Here is a 19,288-nt window from a genome sequence, read left to right as displayed (position 1 = left end):
TTCCCCTCTCTTCCCCCCACTCTTTTGCAGCCGGGAACGGCCGGAACCACCGACGCCTGAAGCACCTCTGCCGCGTGACCTCGTTGCCGGCGAACCAGGCTGCTCCGGTGACCAACTCCACCTCCACCCGAACGGCGACACAACGCTGAGCCCATCCGTGCCCTCGCCCGACCTCGCCGTGCCCTGCATCGTCGCCGGTGAGCTCGCCGGCCGTCTGGACTCGGGGTTAGGGATGACACGCGGGCCCCGCCTGTCGGCCTCTCCCCTTCATCGTCTATCTCTCTCTCGCTGACGCCTGGGCCCCGCCCGTCAGGTTTGAAAACCTGGCGCGCGCACGCGCCGGCTCGCCTGGGCCTTTTTCCCTCTTGACCTGCTGCACTATAGGTGTTCTGGCCCAGCGGGCACAGTGCCCTTTCACTTTTTCTTTTTCTGTCTCTTTTCCAAAAATTCCACAGGATTAAATATTAATCCAAATACAATAATTCCAGTTCCAAAAATCTTGTAAAAATCCCACCTATTTAATGGTGTAGTTTTCATACATGCGCAACCAACTTTTCTGTACTGCTCAAATTCAAATTCAAATTTGAGAAATTAAATCCTTGTTTAAAAATCCATTGCTCTGTCCCTGTAGCTCCAAATCCAAAACTAAGAATTTTCCCCTCCTTAGTTTTAACCCTAGTATTTAACAAAAATGAGTTGACATTTTTCTGAGTACTTTGGTTTTTCTATTTTATTATTGCCTTATTTTTCTTGTTATTATCTTGTGACGACAGATTTCGTTGCTGACGAAGGAGTTGGACCAGAAGACATTGAAGACCCAGAAGACTTTGCTGAGCCAGGCAAGCAACCCTTTGGCCATGTCTATGAAACCCTTTTTATGCATGTCATATAGCACGATATTGTTGTTGCAACGGAATCATGATGAGGTGGTAACCACTTGATGGGTTGCCTCCGTTACTTCCTCGTTGATACTTGCATTGTGCATGACCCAACCTCCTTATGAGGGTTATGCCGGTGGGACTAGATAGGATGCTAAAGTAGTTGCTACACAAAAAGGGACGGGAATATGCATGGTGAGGGAGACAGTATTTTCAAAAGACTTTTTGAAAACCCTGTCGGGTGCCACTTATGTCCGAATGAGATGATGAGTTGGGTAACCACTTGATGACGAAGTGGTGTACCGAGGCAAGTGTGTGTGTTGTTTTCAAAATGGATTGGTTTAAGTTGCGACCGTTATTCCAACCATACATGCGCAACCACTCTACCCTTATATGGGAAAGGGCAGTATTGATTACCTAGGCCGATACTAGCTTGGAGCCCACATTACTAGTGACGGGAGAGTTGTTGTTGCGCTCTCTCAGGACGGGGTCGTGCCAGGTAGGGCGGCCATGACTGTTTTCACAGGGCACCGGACACACCGTTGGTACCCCGTGCTTGTGGTATGTGATGAATATGGGAGCGAGGCTCCACAATTTTTAGATGTGAAATGTTGGGCACGGGGGTTACTACCAATCGAGTGGACTCTATGTTAGTGTCGTCTTGGGAAAGATAGTGATCGGGTGCTTACCCCGGGTACTTGAGGTACCGCGGGTCGTGGATGACACGGAAGTTCCCCGGATCTTGTGGGTAAAGTGTGCAACCTCTGCAGAGTGTAAAACTATTCGACTAGCCGTGTCCACGGTCAAGGACAGTTGGGTAACCGCTCTTGGGCTACGTCCACATGTTTACAAACCAGTGGGGGTGTTTGGATAAGTGGGAAGAACTACTTGGGTCAAGCATGATTGAGTTTTGATGATGCCCACTCCATTTATGTTGATATCTGTAACCAGTCCCTATGGTTACTTAAATTCATATGATGCATGTTTTACCAATTGTTGAACATGTCATAACACAACAAAACTAGCTTTCTGCAAAATTTACCTATATCATGCATTGTTGTATCTTGAACCGAAACATGGGTTGCTTGCGAGTACATTCAAAGTACTCATTGGCTTGCCACTGGTTATTTAATTGGCCAGGCATGGAAGAACAGGAGTTCGAAGAAGAGTTCCTTGGAGACGAACATGCGAACTAGGACGTTTCCCAGTCAGAATGCCTATAGGGTTAAGGCAGATGGCATGGGTTCTACTTATCGACGAAGATTTCCGCTGCTTAAGTTTATTTGGTACTCAGACCTTGTGGCTTTATCTATGTAAGACTTGACCATAATGGTCATAATTTGTGTAAGACGGTACGTATGGATGTAAGACTCTAGTTTTTTCAGCTTCTTTGTGTTCAGTGAGCATTGATCTCTGGGATCATTGTGCACGTGCATTCGGTGATCACGACTTATGAGTCGGGTCCCCACAAAACGGCATGCAAGTGTAGCAGTACACCCCACACGGGGTCAAGAAAGCCGTCTTCTCCACATCCTCCACTTTCATCTTGATCTGGTGGTAGCCCGAGAATGCGTCCAGGAAGCACAGCAGGTCGCACTCGGCGGTGGAGTCGACAATTTGGTCGATGCGCGGAAGCAGGAACAGGTCTTGGGGGCAGGCCTTGTTGAGGTTGGTGAATTCGACACACATGCGCTCCTTCCCGCCTTTCTTTGGCACGACGACGGGGTTCGCCAGCCACTACGGGTACTGGACCTCGCGAATGACACCTTCTGCATCCAGCTTGCGGGTTTCCTAGATGATGACGGACTTCTTCTCCGTGGACTGTCGCCGCGCTTTCTGCTTCACAGGGCGCACATTGGGGCACACCCTTAAGTGATGCTCGATTACTCCTCTCGGGACCCCTACCAGCTGCTTGGGCTCCCAGGCCAATACCTCCTTGTTCATGCACAGGAACTTCACCGGCGCCTCTTCTTGGTCCCGGTCGAGGTTGCTGCCTATGGTGAAGGTAGCTCCCGAGGACCCATCCTCCTCAACCGGTACCTGCTTTGTTTCTGCTCGATCCTGAGTGAACAACTGCTACTTTTTCACCGGTGCGGCCCCCTTTACCCCGGGGGTGGCCTCGTTGGCCGGGTGTACCACCGCGGCGGCCTTGAGGACAAGCTTGACCGCCGCCAGAGCCTCCTTGGTGTCTCCAGCCATGGTGAGGACGCCCTTGCTCCCGGGGCATCTTCATGAGGTTATAGGCTGGATGAGTTGCCGCCATAAATTGACCCAGGGCCGGGTACCCGAGGATGGCGTTGTATGGGAGGCCAATGCGGGCAATGCCGAAGTCGATGAGCTCGGTGTAGTAGTTGTTGCGAGTGCCGAAGGTCACAGGTAGGCGGATCTGCCCCAGGGGGCTGGTGGAGCCGCTGCCGACTCCGGAGAAGGGCTTGGTGGGACGAAGCCGTTCATGCGACACATGGAGCAAGCCGAAAGCTTCCACAGAGAGCACATTAAGGCCGGCCCCGCCGTCGATGAGGGTCTTGGTAACGGCTACGTTGCAGATGGTGGGCGTGCAAAGCATTGGGAGCATGCCCGAGCTGGTGGTGGTGACGGGGTGATCCCCCAAATCGAAGGTGAGGTCGGCCTTGGGCGGCGCCCAACCCGGGGGAGCTCCTTGCTGCACGGAAGCGGCGCCGATCTGACGGAAGAACTACATGGTGTGACGGTCCGAGGGCGGTGCTTGTTAGCCGCCGAGGAGGGCAGCGACGGTAATGGGCACTGGTGCCGCGAAGCGCGCGACGAAGAGGTCGCGCAGCTCCTCCCAAGATGCCACTGAGGATCCCGGGACGGTGAACATCCAGGCGCGCGGTGCGCCAGCGAGGGCCATGGGAAACCAGCTGGCCATGACCTTGTCGTCGCCCCGGGCCTCCAGGACGGCCTCCTCGTATGCCAGCAGGAAGGCCGACGGGTCCGCCGCACCGTCGTAACGCGGCGGCATCTCCGGCTTGAAATTGGGCGGCCACTGTACCCGCTGCAAAGATGGGGGCAAAAGCTCTGAGCCCCTCGTGCCGTCGTAGGCGTCCATTATCCCAGCCGGAGGAGCAACACCGTCCATGGGGACAAAGCGTGGAGGAGGTGGAGCGAGGATCGACGAAAAGAAAGCTTCAGCGCACCCCTACCTGGCGCGCCAAATGTCGGATTTCAGGTTCCAGCAAAACCCTCAAGGTTCGAACACTAGGGTGCGCACGAAGATCTCTCCCTCCCCTAGCTCGCACACTCACCACAATCTCAAAGCTCAGCACATCGAACTCGAAGAACAGGGAACACAAGAGTTTATACTAGTTCGGGCTACCGATGTGGTGTAATACCCTACTCTAGTGTGGTGTGGTGGATTGCCTTGTAGGCTGGGGATTAACAAGTACAAGAGAAGAACATCCTCCCGAGGAGAGGTGTTCTTGAGCTCGGTGATCTTTTGTGGTAGAGGATAATCTAAATGATCCCCCTGCTAAGGTGGTGGCTAGTCCTATTTATAGAGGCCCGGGTCCTCTCCCCAAATGTTAGGCGGGAAGGGATCCCACAACGGCCAATTTGAAGTGGAACAACTAGTACAAGCTATCCCGACAAAAGGTGGTCTTCGCCTGCCAAAGTCTCTGATTGTGATGCCATCGTGGGCTCCGTGATGACCTCCGTCCTGCCGTCCTACTGGTCTTGGTCTCGTTGCACCGATATGGAAACCTTTGTCTGATGCCTCGGGACTCCTGGCCTGCGCTTGCCCCTTTAGCACCAAAGAGGCAACAGGTACTCCGCGCCCGCTGGCGCCCGCCTGGCCTTGGTCGTCACGGCTCACGTCATAGGAACCTCACGAGGTGCGCCTCGCCTTGATCTCTCCACTCCTCGTGAGCCAGCCTAGCGAGGCCGCCCCTGAGGAGGTCTTGTGTCGTCCGCCTCGCGAGGCTCGACCCCTCGCGAGGGTCTTGAGCGCTTGCTGGTGAAGGTGGGCCTTACCAGGCCGCTGCAGGCGCCATGTCATGGGCCGCAGGCAGGCAAGTCTGGGGACCCCCATTCCCAGAAAGCTAACACTATGCCACCAGGAGAACAACTGTTGTGGACTATCGCTTCCACACCAAGGAACAACAGGATTTCTATGAGACTGTCCTATTGGACAAGAAGCCCATTGTTTTTATATGAAATGGGTTGAGTGGAAATACATTGATGACAATGAAGACTATTTCCCAAGTGTGCGTGAGAGCTTCAAAATGAATGGTGTTGACAAGTTTGTTGGTGAGAAAAGTTGACAAAATGGAATGATGAGATGATCATGAAATTCTATTCCACTGCTCACTTCTATCCTGATGGAAAGATCTTATGGATGACAGAAGGAACAAGATATCAGTCAACTATCTCAGAATGGGCGAAGTTGATCAATGCCCCAGAGGAAGAAGAAAATGATATTGATGTGTATGCTAAGCCTAGAAAGGATCACAACTCCATGGCTAACATGTAGAAGCCAATTCCTGATAAACCCTTGATGACTCACAAGCTTGGATCTATATACTACCTGCTTTCTGGCTTGACCACAATCAACACTATATTGAGGCACACTCTTTTTCCCAAGTCAGGAGATCATAGAATCATCCGTGGTCACTCCATCAATCTACTTCACCTGTGAAGAGCACCGCTGTATATCAGAAGAGATATTGTGGATATGCTCCCCACATTCAAACTTTGATCAACTCCAAGATGGGAACTGGGACATATCAGCTAGATAGTGAGCATCTACCCCTGAGGTCAGACTTTGAGGACAATTGTGACACCCAAAATTTTTGACCTTGTTTTATTTATTAAAATGTTGCCAGAAAATAAAACTTTTTCCATTTTGTCAAGATTTACCCTTTGTGATTTTGGATTTTTGCCTCTAATGGAAAAACCTTCAAAGAGTATTGTTGGACTTGAATACTCTCTATAAAAAAACAATTATTTATCGGTGGATTTAAATTGCAAGGTTTGTTTTCTCAGAGCTTTATTCTTTTAAAATGATTTCTTTTGCATTTGGAGCCTGTTTTGCACTACAACCATTTGACAAATGCATTTAAAATTTCCACCAAAATTTGGGGGTGTCATGTGATGTTTCCACATCACTTTTATGCAAAAATACCTTTTGGCCATTGGAGATTTTGAGCTCTACACCAACTTTTCCAATCTGGTCTAGTAGGCACTTTTGCACTACAACCTTTTTAAATATTCTTCTAAAAATTCTTCCATGTGTTTGGTGATGCCAGGAGATGCATATAATTCAACTTCATGCAAAAACCCAGTGATGTTCTTTGAAAGATTTGAATGAATCATCCTCATTTTCATCCTGGTCCAGTTTGGTGATTTGTACTGCAACCCCATTTTATTTTGCTCTAGTACCTTTGAGCTTTTTCCTACCTATAGTCCTCCCTACCAAACCCTTAAGTCCAGGAGTTTGGACCCATTGGCATATTTTTGGTGCATGCAATGATAGCCTTTAGTTTCTGCCCAAAACTGGTTTTCTCAAAATCTTGCACTATCAAGTTTCTGTTTTTGCCGAGCTAGCCTTACCACCTTCTTTAGCTACTAAAGAGACTAGGATCTGGAGATTTTGGCCACCCCAAGAGTTACCTAGATGCCCATGGCATTCTGTCGAACACCCTGTGTGCAGGGACAGATTTTGGCATGTCCTCTGGTTTGCATTGTGGACTTGAACCCCTGACCCATCCAGCATGTCCACTAGCCTCCTAGCTATCCCTAACCCTGGCCTGTTAGCTACCAGCCTCACCCAAGCTCTCTAGAGCGCGCTGGCATTCCGTCGAGCACCTACCGTGCGTGCTCTGGGCGCGCCCAGAGCGCACGTTTTGCACGCGCGCGCACTGAGTCGCCGCGCCGCACTGCCACCCTCGACGCGTCCCGTCCCTGGCCCCAGCTCGCCTGCAGAGCCGCGCCATGCACTCGCCCCCTCGCCACAAACCTCCAAGCCACACTGGCGCCCTACAGCGTCGCCGGCAGAGCTCCCTTGGCGGCACGCCGGCGTCGGCAGCGGGCTCTGCCCTAGACGGCGCCGCCCAAGCCACGCGCGCGCGCCAGCTGCCCCAGGGAACAGGCCGTGCTTATCCTCATGCTCGTCGGCACGCGCTCGTCGCCGCCACGATGCCCTGCAGCTACAGCAATGGCGACTCGTCGTCGATCTTATCCCCCGCCGCGGAGCCAGCCCTGTCGCGCCATAAAAGGGGACACTCAGGCAACCCCAGGCCACCTCCACAGTACACCCGTAGCCAGCAATCGACGAGGAGGGGCTTTCTTCCTCGTCTCCGGCCAGTTCGGCCGCCGCCGAGCTCCGGTGCCATGCGTCACAGCCAGGCCCTCCCCCACCAATCCAACGCCACCAGTCGCTTCCTCTTGCTCTTGCGCAGCTGCCCAGCGCCTCCGCCTCGATCGGAGACCACCGGAGCCCAAAACGCACTTTGCTCCCGAACCACCGCCCGCCGCGGAGCTCGCCGCCGGTGACCTCCTCCGTCCCCGCCTGCCTAGCACCCACCGGGAGAACCGCCTCGGTCTGACGGATCCATCCCCGCCCTCGGGACCCCTTGGGGAGCCGCCGTTCGTCGTCGGCGATCGCCGGAGCCCCGCACCGTTCGGGCAGAGAGAAAGGAGGGAGAGGTAGAACGGTCAAACCTGACCAGTGGGCCCCCTGGACCCACTGTCAGTGACCCGCGCGGCCGTCCTCTCTGTTTAAGTGAAAGCGCAAGGACCGGAGTACGTCACCTCTGCTTTGAAAGCATATTTTTCCCCGAAGCGTTTTCCTTTTTCTGATTTTATTAAAACAGAAGTTTGACTAATCTTTGACTGGCTATAACTTTTAAAATAAAACTCCAAGTGAGTTGATTCTTTTTCCTACCTCTCTCAAATTTCATCTAGTTTATTCTAAGATTTATTTGAAAAATATTTGAGACAACTTTTTGTACTGTTTTTGAAATGTGTGTTATTTGAATATTTCTCAAAATAGGATTTTTGCAGAAAAGGCAACCTTCAAAAGTGCACCCCCACATGCATACACTTGAAGGCAAGCATCCTGAACCCTGGCTTAATATTTTTGGAAGTTGTGATACGGCTACAACTTCACCTTGACTTGGAGCATAGGCTATTTTATGTGGCGATAAAAATCATCTGCATGAGTGCATAGTGGAGTTTTCTTTGCTGTGATAAATGGATATGTTGGTGAGGGTATCCATCCTCGTAAGCTTCCCTTGCATACCGGAAGGAAGCCAGGAAAGTCGTGGTCTTGGGTAGACACGGGCTTGTCCCTAGTACCTCGTTGGGACGAGTACGTCCGGTATGGCATGGCGAGGCTTGACGAGTGGTAAGTTTACCTGTTCATGGAATTATTTTTGTTATGATAATCATGCAGGGAACACTTGAACCTCCTGAGTCGGCCTTAGATCGAGTCTTGTCCAGTAACCCCCATACTTGCCTGGTACTACCACTTGTCCCTGCCTTAGGTAGGGTACGGTTCAGTAAGTTGTCAACCCCTGTCTAGCACACACCGTATAGAGAGGCCGTGATGAGGGTCCCATGGCCATGGATTAAAGCCAGTCATCCGGTCCGGGGGCATGGGTCTTTCGGTTGTAGCCGAAGGGGTAGCTCCCCTAGTTTGCGCGCGGTATAAATTTTGTGATCCCATGCTACATCGAGGTTGTAGCCTCCCCACTTAGAGTTTCGCTTGACAGGTGTTGTGGGTGATTCCAGACACCGGTAAGTTAGGCTGGTGTGTGCAGGTCAGGCGTGTTTTCAATTAAAAGACCGTAGACGGAATTAGTCCCGATGGATTAAATAAATCCGTTACCCGTGGGTAAAGAGTACACCCTCTGCAGAGATTATACATCTATTCAAATAGCCGTGTCCATGGTTAAGGACTACAGTCTGGGATAGGTCAAGTGTCGGTCCTAGTGTCGGTCTTCGGAGGCAAAACTGTTAAACCAGAACTTGGATCATGACTTGTGACTTGTGACAATTATGATTACTATTATTGTGGACTAACCATTTACGTTATGTATTTTATTGAGTATCCCTGGGATGGTTCTACCTCCTGGATATTCACTGTGATTATTATATATAAGCCCTTTAAGTGGTGTCGCTTAGACGCCCGACTGTGGCATGCTTGTTGTTTCTTTTATATATAAGCCCTTTATGTGGTGTCGCTTAGACGCCCGACTGTGGCATGCTTGTTGTTTGTTTTATACATAAGCCCTTTATGTGGTGTCGCTCAGACGCCCGACTGTGGCACGCTTGTTATTTCTTTTATTTATAAGCCCTTTATGTGGTATCGCTTAGACGCCCGACTGTGGCACGCTTGTTATTTCTTTTATTTATAAGCCCTTTATGTGGTGTCGCTCAGACGCCCGACTGTGGCACGCTTGTCATTTCTTTTATTTATAAGCCCTTTATGTGGCGTCGCCCCGACGCCCGACTGCGGCATTATTATTCTTGCAGTTTCCTCTCGAGGAGTCATTCAGACCCTCGTTTGGCACCCATTATTTTATTTTTGGTTATTTTTACCCACATGTGTGCATCATGGTTTTCCGTATATTTCGTGACAAACGTTGTGATCATAAATAATCCAGAGCATGTTTGATATATTATACCCGCGTTCCAGATGTTTGCGAGTACATTCAAACGTACTCACTGGCTTGTCCCTGGCTATTGTCTTGGCCAGATTTCTTGCGCGGAGAAGAGTATTACGACGACGGCCCCGGAACCTACGCAGTATTGTCAGCAGCCTCGCGAAGATGGTAGTTATCCTGGTCAGCTGTTCTTGTGGGAAATGGAGTCCCATAGACGCAGATGAACCACAAACCGCTTCCGCCATCAGACCATTAGAAAACAAGTGTTGTACTCATAGACCACAATGGTCTTGTACTACATATTTTGTACTTGCTTGGATTTTCTTGTATCAAGTTGGTGCCCCATCAGCTAACAGTAATCCTGGGGTTGGTGAGCACAAAGACCGTTCTCTGGGAAATTATTATCCCGAAAACCCGGTCGTGACAGACTTGGTATTAGAGCCAGGCTGACCATTGGCTAATCCTATCTTAGCCAGGTCAATAAACTTAGGATAACCAAACCACCAGACCTTAGCCTAACCCCGGTCAAGCTTCCCACGTAAGATAGCTCCATAGTGACCCGACGCCTTTCGGCGAACGGTGCCCAACCTATCAGCCTAGCCCGTCGATCGCGCGCCAGTGACCGATGCCCAACCCGTCTCCATCGCAAGCGTGCGGAGGAAGACTCCATCCCCTTTCCCTATAAAAAGGGCACGTTAGCCACAGCACAACACAACCTCTTTTTCCCAAAACCAAGCCGCGATGCCTGGCCCCATTTTTCACAATGAGACCACAGCAACCAACCTTGGAGGTTTCGTGACCGTGCTCGCAAACCTCACCCGCCGTGACTATGTGTTAGAAGAGCCTCCTGAATATGTTGTGTACCAAGGACCCATGTACGGTGAAAGCCGTCAGTACTGGGCCACTGTCCACATCTACGGTAGGGGTCTGTCGCCAGAACGCCCCTACAGGTTCACTGGAAGAACAACTCCCTTTGAGCCACAAGCCATCCAACTGGCAGCCCGCGAAGCTATAGTTCAACTCCGGCACTTGTCGCCTAGAGTTAACTGTCGCTCGTTCTACTACTACCCCAGTCGTGACGGGTATGGTAGGCCGCCCCAGGTTGCCAACGGAGATCACGAGACGGATCCGGCACTGTTACATCTGGTGCGCTATGTAAGCGCACTAGAGCAACTGTTCGATCAGGTCACCCTTGATCTGATCGCAACTCGTGGAGAACTGGTTCGCCGAGCCCCGGCGAGAAGAGACGCGGAGCCCGACATCGACAACCCAGTCGTGCTATTCGGACACCCGATCGACCCCTTGAGGTCTGCGCCAGCCCTCCACCAGAGTGCTTTGGTGACCCCAGAAGCGCTTCGTCGCCTTTTGGGAACCCATTCCAACGGGATTGTGGCCAACAACCCCCGCAATGGTCATCACCACTACCCCGACCCTGCAGCCCCTCAGCCTCAAACAGAAAATTCCGACGGTGAGAACCGTGGAGAATCATCGGCGTCCGCAAGGCCAGCCCACTTAGACATTAACATAGTGACTAAGTCGCTCGAGTGGTATCGAGCCTTAGTTTTCCTACGCTTTGTAATGGTGTGGTCTTGTATCGCTTTTATTGCATGCTGTCAGCTTGAGCGCCCTTATTGTTGGAGTAATAGCTATGCATGTGTACGTTAGCGTACAGTTGCATTTTTAAATTTCGGGCGCAGCTACCAAGACCAACCCCTACGGCACCCATAGTAATGCGTCACATTTATGTGATGTGTATATCTGTGGCTTTGACCCGAGAACAGGATCGACAACCAGTTACCCTTCACCCCGGTGGATAACCCAGCCCCGGTGCTATATAAATGCCACTTCGTGACCTTGCCGAGTACCCCTCGCCATTGTGCGCAGCTCTCACAGCCTTTTCTTGCCATGCCGACCCCCAGTATTTATCTGAGAACCCCAGACGCAACCCCGGGCAGTTTTGTCAAATTTTGTGGGACTTTACCTGCAGTACCATGAGTGCCACCCGTCCACCCCAGTACGAGTTGCTCAAATCAAGGATCACCCCTTCCACCTCGAAATATTGGGCAGTGGTGCACATCCCTCCCGCTTACCCAAACCAAGACCTAACGGAAGTCTCCTTCATGGGGAAATCCATGCCGACACCGCATATGGCCATAGAAGCTACTGCGTACGAGGCGCTCACTCGTCTTCGATTCGCGGTGCCCTATGCCAGCGAGCGAGGATATTACTATTTTCCGAGTCGTGCAGCACCCGGAGAAGTTGCATCTTTTCCTGGTGGACGAATTGAGAGAGATCCAGTACTGGCCAACCTTGCTCAGTACGTTATCGCTCAGGAGCGTTTAACTCAGCAGGTAATGGGTTATCTCCATAGCCTCGCTGATTTAAATCCTCGGATCGCTATTGGCAGACCACTGAGGCCTGACCAAGAAGGGCGCATTCATCGGCTAGTCAACCCGCTTCCCCCGATAGAAGAGGAGTGTGCCCAAGTACCAGAGGCGTTTTCTCAGGACCCTGTCTTTTTGCCGTTTTCCTTGTAAACGCCTCCGTTGTATTTATTATCCCAGTACATGTATTTATGTGTTGCAGCATGTTCGTGGTTCCCAAATTTTGTGCGACGGATCTGATTTTCTTTAGTTCCTGTTATGTGAGCAGTTTTACTGCTGTTAGTTTTGTTTTAATTATTTTTCTCTCGCAACATGTTTTTGAGGAGTTTTCTTTCCCCGAGTCACTGCTATGTATATATTTTCATGACATAGATTTTTATTCGCGCAGCATCGTAACAGCAGACTCACGGCAACAACCACTCGACCTCGAGCACTTCTACAAATCCTTGAGCACATTTTTGGCGCCTAACTAACCACACTCGGGGACACCACAGTTTCAGTAAGAGAAATTTGTGAGTGTTCATTCGAGCGCGAGCCGCCCCAGCACACCAACAGCAGTTAGCCCTCGAGGCCGCGCCTAATCCACGTGATCGCCGCCACCGCGAAGAACTATCACTCGAGCGGCAGCATCACGACCATCATCCAGGATCATCGCGCACAGGAGCACGGAGAACCCCAGCAACACTGCCAAGCCTCCACACACCAGGACCACATACCAGTCTGGCATCGCCTCCGCCATTAGAACCTCGTCTCGAGCTCCTGCTATCGGCAAGGGAGGAGAAGGAAGGAGAAGTAGAAGCGAGGCCAGGTGTGAGGAAGAAGAGAGGAGCACCGCGATCGTTTTATAGCCCGAGATCGGTGTACGGTGGGCGAGGTCCACCAGCGCCACTCGTCGCTCGACCGCCGGTGTTCGGAGGCGAGTCCGTGAGCAGTGCCGACAACGCACTGGCCCGCGAGGTGAGTGCACGCTGCCCCGGCAGCTAGCACGCCGCGCACTACCGCTGTACGGCCTAGTTGCCCTATGCGCTAGGCATCGCCGGTGGAGGAAGCGCGGGAGAGCGCGCGAGAGGGAAGAGAGAGCCAGAGGTAGGAGAAGGGGCCGACAGTGGGCCCTGGGTCCACCTGTCAGCCAAAGAGAGCACTGTGCTCTCGGGTGCGACCAGCGTCTTTCGGTGATTTAGAATTTATTCTAAATTACTGTATCCGCGTAGAAATATCTCGTTTTCCCTAAACCGTGGATTTTTCCACACTACGCCAGTGTACCACACTGTGGTTTTACGCCACTTATTGCCCTCTCACTGTAGTTGTTTTGTTTTTGTGCAATTGAATGTTTTCTTTTGATAAAAACAGTTTTTGTTTAAAACAGCTTTTAACAAATCTCGAGGACGAGATTTTTCTTAAGGGGGGTAGTGTTGTGACACCCAAAAATTTTGACCTTGTTTTATTTATTAAAATGTTGCCAGAAAATAAAACTTTTCCATTTTGTCAAGATTAACCCTTTGTGATTTTGGATTTTTGCCTCTAATGGAAAAACCTTCAAAGAGTATTGTTGAACTTGAATACTCTCTATAAAAAAATAATTCTTTATCGGTGGATTTAAATTGCAAGATTTGTTTTCTCAGAGCTTTATTCTTTTAAAATGATTTCTTTTGCATTTGGAGCCTGTTTTGCACTACAACCATTTGACAAATGCATTTAAAATTTCCACCAAAATTTGGGGGTGTCATGTGATGTTTCCACATCACTTTTATGCAAAAATACCTTTTGGCCATTGGAGATTTTGAGCTCTACACCAACTTTTCCAATCTGGTCTAGTAGGCACTTTTGCACCACAACCTTTTTAAATATTCTTCTAAAAATTCTTCCAAGTGTTTGGTGATGCCAGGAGATGCATATAATTCAACTTCATGAAAAAACCCAGTGATGTTCTTTGAAAGATTTGAATGAATCATCCTCATTTTCATCCTGGTCCAGTTTGGTGATATGTACTGCAACCCCATTTTATTTTGCTCTAGTACCTTTGAGCTTTTTCCTACCTATAGTCCTCCCTACCAAACCCTTAAGTCCAGGAGAATGGACCCATTGGCATATTTCTGGTGCATGCAATGATAGCCTTTAGTTTCTGCCCAAAACTGGTTTTCTCAAAATCTTGCACTATCAAGTTTCTGTTTTTGCCGAGCTAGCCTTACCACCTTCTTTAGCTCCTAAAGAGACTAGGATCTGGAGATTTTGGCCACCCCAAGAGTTACCTAGATGCCCATGGCATTCTATCGAACACCCTGTGTGCAGGGACAGATTTTGGCATGTCCTCTGGTTTGCATTGTGGATATGAACCCCTGACCCATCCAGCATGTCCACTAGCCTCCTAGCGGTCCCTAACCCTGGCCTGTTAGCTACCAGCCTCACCCAAGCTCTCTAGAGCGCGCTGGCATTCCTTCGAGCACCTGCCGTGCGTGCTCTGGGCGCGCCCAGAGCGCACGTTTTGCACGCGCGCGCACTGAGTCGCCGCGCCGCACTGCCACCCTCGACGCGTCCCGTCCCTGGCCCCAGCTCGCCTGCAGAGCCGCGCCATACACTCGCCCCCTCGCCGCAAACCTCCAAGCCACACTGGCGCCCTACAGCGTCGCCGGCAGAGCTCCCTTGGCGGCACGCCGGCGTCGGCAGCGGGCTCTACCCTGGACGGCGCCGCCCAAGCCACCCGCGCACGCCAGCTGCCCCAGGGAACAGGCCGTGCTTATCCTCATGCTCGTCGGCACGCGCTCGTCGCCGCCACGATGCCCTGCAGCTACAGCAACGGCGACTCGTCGTCGATCTTATCCCCCGCTGCGGAGCCAGCCCCGTCGCGCTATAAAAATGGACCCCGAGCTCAACCGAGCACTCAAGCAACCCCAGGCCACCTCCACAGTACCCCCGTAGCCAGCAATCGATGAGGAGGGGCTTTCTTCCTCGTCTCCGGCCAGTTCGGCCGCCGCCGAGCTCCGGTGCCATGCGTCACAGCCAGGCCCTCCCCCGCCAATCCAACGCCACCAGTCGCTTCCTCTTGCTCTTGCGCAGCTGCCCAGCGCCTCCGCCTCGATCGGAGACCACCGGAGCCCAAAACGCACTTTGCTCCCGAACCACCGCCCGCCGCGAAGCTCGCCGCCGGTGACCTCCTCCGTCCCCGCCTGCCTAGCACCCACCGGGAGAACCGCCTCGGTCTGACGGATCCATCCCCGCCCTCGGGACCCCTTGGGGAGCCGCCGTTCGTCGTCGGCGATCGCCGGAGCCCCGCACCGTTCGGGCAGAGAGAAAGGAGGGAGAGGAAGAATGGTCAAACCTGACCAGTGGGCCCCCTGGACCCACTGTCAGTGACCCGCGCGGCCGTCCTCTCTGTTTAAGTGAAAGCGCACGGACCGGAGTACGTCACCTCTGCTTTGAAAGCGTATTTTTCCCCGAAGCGTTTTCCTTTTTCTGATTTTATTAAAACAGAAGTTTGACTAATCTTTGACTGGCTATAACTTTTAAAATAAAACTCCAAATGAGTTGATTCTTTTTCCTACCTCTCTCAAATTTCATCTAGTTTATTCTAAGATTTATTTGAAAAATATTTGAGACAACTTTTTGTACTGTTTTTGAAATGTGTGTTATTTGAATATTTCTCAAAATAGGATTTTTGGAGAAAAGGCAACCTTCAAAAGTGCACCCCCACATGCATACACTTGAAGGCAAGCATCCTGAACCCTGGCTTAATATTTTTGGAAGTTGTGATACGGCTACAACTTCACCTTGACTTGGAGCATACGCTATTTTATGTGGCGATAAAAATCATATGGATGAGTGCATAGTGGAGTTTTCTTTGCTGTGATAAATGGATATGTTGGTGAGGGTATTCATCCTCGTAAGCTTCCCTTGCATACCGGAAGGAAGCCGGGAAAGTCGTGGTCTTGGGTAGACACGGGCTTGTCCCTAGTACCTCGTTGGGACGAGTACGTCCGGTATGGCATGGCGAGGGTTGACGAGTGGTAAGTTTACCTGTTCATGGAATTATTTTTGTTATGATAATCATGCAGGGAACACTTGAACCTCCTGAGTCGGCCTTAGATCGAGTCTTGTCCAGTAACCCCCATACTTTCCTGGTACTACCACTTGTCCCTGCCTTAGGTAGGGTACGGTTCAGTAAGTTGTCAACCCCTGTCTAGCACACACCGTACAGAGAGGCCGTGATGAGGGTCCCATGGCCATGGATTAAAGCCAGTCATCCAGTCCGGGGGCATGGGTGTTTCGGTTGTAGCCGAAGGGGTAGCTCCCCTAGTTTGCGCGCGGTATAAATTTTGTGATCCCATGCTACGTCGAGGTTGTAGCCTCCCCACTTAGAGTTTCGCTTGACAGGTTTTGTGGGTGATTCCAGACACCGGTAAGTTAAGCTGGTGTGTGCAGGTCAGGCGTGTTCTCAATTAAAAGACCGTAGACGGAATTAGTCCCGATGGATTAAAGAAATCCGTTACCCGTGGGTAAAGAGTACACCCTCTTCAGAGATTATACATCTATTCGAATAGCCGTGTCCATGGTTAAGGACTACAGTCTGGGATAGGTCAAGTGTCGGTCCTAGTGTCGGTCTTCGGAGGCAAAACTGTTAAACCAGAACTTGGATCATGACTTGTGACTTGTGACAATTATGATTACTATTATTGTGGACTAACCATTTACATTATGTATTTTATTGAGTATCCCTGGGATGGTTCTACCTCCTGGATATTCACTGTGATTATTATATATAAGCCCTTTAAGTGGTGTCGCTTAGACGCCCGACTGTGGCATGCTTGTTGTTTCTTTTATATATAAGCCCTTTATGTGGTGTCGCTTAGACGCCCAACTGTGGCATGCTTGTTGTTTCTTTTATACATAAGCCCTTTATGTGGTGTCGCTCAGACGCCCGACTGTGGCACGCTTGTTATTTCTTTTATTTATAAGCCCTTTATGTGGTGTCGCTCAGACGCCCGACTGTGGCACGCTTGTTATTTCTTTTATTTATAAGCCCTTTATGTGGTGTCGCTCAGACGCCCGACTGTGGCACGCTTGTCATTTCTTTTATTTATAAGCCCTTTATGTGGCGTCGCCCTGACGCCCGACTGCGGCATTATTATTCTTGCAGTTTCCTCTCGAGGAGTCATTCAGACCCTCGTTTGGCACCCAGTATTTTATTTTTGGTTATTTTTACCCATATGTGCGCATCATGGTTTTCCGTATATTTCGTGACAAACGTTGTGATCATAAATAATCCGGAGCATGTTTGATATATTATACCCGCGTTCCTGATGTTTGCGAGTACATTCAAACGTACTCACTGGCTTGTCCCTGGCTATTGTCTTGGCCAGATTTCATGCGCGGAGAAGAGTATTACGGCGACGGCCCCGGAACCTACGCAGTATTGTCAGCAGCCTCGCGAAGATAGAAGTTATCCTGGTCAGCTGTTCTTGTGGGAAATGTTGTCCCATAGACGCAGATGAACCACAAACCGCTTCCGCCATCAGACCATTAGAAAACAAGTGTTGTACTCATAGACCACAATGGTCTTGTACTACATATTTTGTACTTGCTTGGATTTTCTTGTATCAAGTTGGTGCCCCATCAACTAACAGTAATCCTGGGGCTGGTGAGCACAAAGACCGTTTTCTGGGAAATTATTATCCCGAAAACCCGGTCGTGACAACAATGAGGTTGTCATTGATGCTTCCCATCCTACTTGTGCTGAAGCCCAAGAGAAGATAGAGAGAGCGAAGGCTGCCAAAGCAGCAAAGGCAGCTAGTGCACCAGATCATTCCACAATGCTACTCAAGACCAAGCAAGATCAACTCAGTTATCTACTTGAGGCTACCATGATAATTGAGAAGAGCTTGGCCACCTTGACTCAAAATCAGGAAAGTCATGAGAGGATGATTGAGACAAAATTCATAAAAAAATTGTGGAGCCTGGGAATCGAACCCAGGACCTCCTGGTGTGAGAACTGGCTGCTGACAAGTCGAGCTGGTAGAGGGAACTTGGTGTGGATCAGGTCAGGTGGAAGATAACCTGTTGGCTCGAGCAGAAATCAAAAAAAAACTAATGGTGCACCAGGGTGAGGTGCGCCATTAGTATGGATGTACTTATGGCGCACCAGGGTGAGGTGCGCCATTAGTATGGATGTACCTGTTGGAAGATAACCTATCCCCTCTCTCTCCCTCGCCCTCTCCCTCGATCCCCTTCCCCTCTCCTCTCCCGACGCCGCTGCCCCGCCGCCTCGACGCCGCCCCGTCGTCCTCGTCTCCGCCCCGACGCCCCGACGCCGCTGCCCCTTCCCCTCTCCTCTCCCGACGCCGCTGCCCCGACCTCCTCCTCGCCCCTCGACGTCGCCCTCGACCCCCTTCCCCTCTCCTCTCCCGACACCGCCGCCCCTTCGTCCTCGTCCTCGCCCTCCTCCTCGTCCGCGCCACCGCCGCGCCGCTCCGACCTCCTCCTTGTCCCCACCGGCCTCCTCCGCCTCCTCAGGTACTGCCCCGACCTCTCCCTCCCCCTCCGGCCTCCTCCTTCCCCTTTGTAAATTTTAGGGTGTAGGGTTTGCAAATTTTAGGGTTAGGGCAGTAAATTTTAGGGCAAATCTAGCACAGTTAGCAAAGTTAGAAATCTTTTAGGAAATTAGGGTAGTAGCAAAAATAGTAGCAATTTAAAAAAAACAGTACCAAAAAAATTAGGTATAAAAACAGTAGCAAATATAGCTAGGGTAATTTTGTTTAGGTATAAAAAACAGTAGCAATTTTAAAAGAATAGTAGCAATTTTAAAAACAGTAGCAAAAAAATTAGGTATAAAAAGAGTAGCAAATATAGCTAGGGAAATTTTGTTTAGGTATAAAAACAGTAGCAAATAAAAAAAGCAGTAGCAAATTAAAAAACAGTAGCAAAAAATTAGGTATAAAAACAGTAGCAAATATAGCTAAGGCAATTTTGTTTAGGTATAAAAAACAGTAGCTACAATTTGTAAAAAGCATGAGCAACTGAAAAATCATCCTGAAATATAGCTAGGACAAACTTCAGTCTTTTTTTTGTTTGTAACAGAAACTACAGTAGTAAATATTTCCTGAAGTAAATATTTTCAGTCATTACAAATATGATGATGCACCCTCAGGTTTGTCAGGTTCAGCTAAGAAAAAGAAACACATGTAAAAGCGACAAGGATGGCTCTCAGCCAAACCAAAGCAAGCTATCCATGTAAGAGATCAACTCACTCCAACAACTTTACTTAGTCTATTACAAAAACCAAACAATCTCTTTCTGAAAGCGACTGTCGTTTAAAAGAAGCTCATCACACAATCAACTTCCAGCGTAGCTCGAAACTTTTTCAATCTTCAATTCTTTGCATACATTGGCACACACCCGACGTTCGTGAAAC

Source organism: Triticum aestivum, chromosome 5D, assembly GCF_018294505.1.
Source record: "Triticum aestivum cultivar Chinese Spring chromosome 5D, IWGSC CS RefSeq v2.1, whole genome shotgun sequence".
Taxonomy (NCBI): domain Eukaryota; kingdom Viridiplantae; phylum Streptophyta; class Magnoliopsida; order Poales; family Poaceae; genus Triticum; species Triticum aestivum.
The sequence above is the reverse complement of the archived record's forward strand: the minus strand, read 5'-3'. Positions refer to the sequence as shown.